Source organism: Panthera onca, chromosome A3 (assembly GCF_046562875.1).
Source record: "Panthera onca isolate mPanOnc1 chromosome A3, mPanOnc1 haplotype 2, whole genome shotgun sequence".
NCBI lineage: Eukaryota > Metazoa > Chordata > Mammalia > Carnivora > Felidae > Panthera > Panthera onca.
The window spans coordinates 54326912-54327806 of record NC_138341.1 but is presented as its reverse complement, the minus strand read 5'-3'; positions in this window follow the sequence as shown (position 1 = coordinate 54327806).

Below are 895 nucleotides of genomic sequence, written 5' to 3'. Positions count from 1 at the left end.
TGTTACAAGGATTAAATACGGGCTGTGGTACAACTTGTGTTTCATGAGGGAGACAGAGATGTGAACTATCCCACAACACGAGACACAGTTCCTCACAACAACACATTTTTCTGCCTTGAATGCCAATGGTGCCCCACTGATAAACACCAACTCCAGTTCCAAACTTCCATTTTAAAGTTGAGAAACTGCCATAGAAAGGTGAGGAAACTGTCTTAAGGTCACTTAGCTAGCTTGTAGCACTATATACAGTAGACTTATATAGTTCTAGAAAAGGGCTCTTTCTGATACACCAGAGGGTCTGTAGAGGTCAAAACCATGTTTGCAACAATCCAAGATATTCTCTTTTATTGTTTTCATTCTCTCATGGAATGTGCAATGCACTTTTCCAGAGGCTACGTGATGTGTGATGATGTCTATGTATAAGGAAATGTGTCAACATGTAAAAGATCTGTGAACAAATATTTTCCAAGCGGCAATGTGTGATGTTATAGAATCATTCTTGGGTAAATATGCATTAAAAGTGCAAGAAGACCTCCAGTCATGGAATGAATAAGGCACAGAAATAAAAGGTACAGCATGGGGAGTATGGTCAATGATACTGTAATAGTGTTTTGTGGTGATAGATGGTAGCTACACTGTGGTGAGCACAGCACAACATATAGAGGTGTTCAATCACTATGTTGTACATCTGACACTAATATAACATTGTGTATCAACTATAGTCAAAACATTTTTTAGAGTAGAAGAAACCAACACTGCTGACACCTTTATTTTGGACTTCTGGCGTCCCAAACTACTGTGAGACCAAAAGAGAAAGAAAGAAAGAGAAAGAGTGCAAAAAGGCCAGTGGATTTTAATGTAACTAAGTTCAGAGTTCATTAATATGATTTAAGAT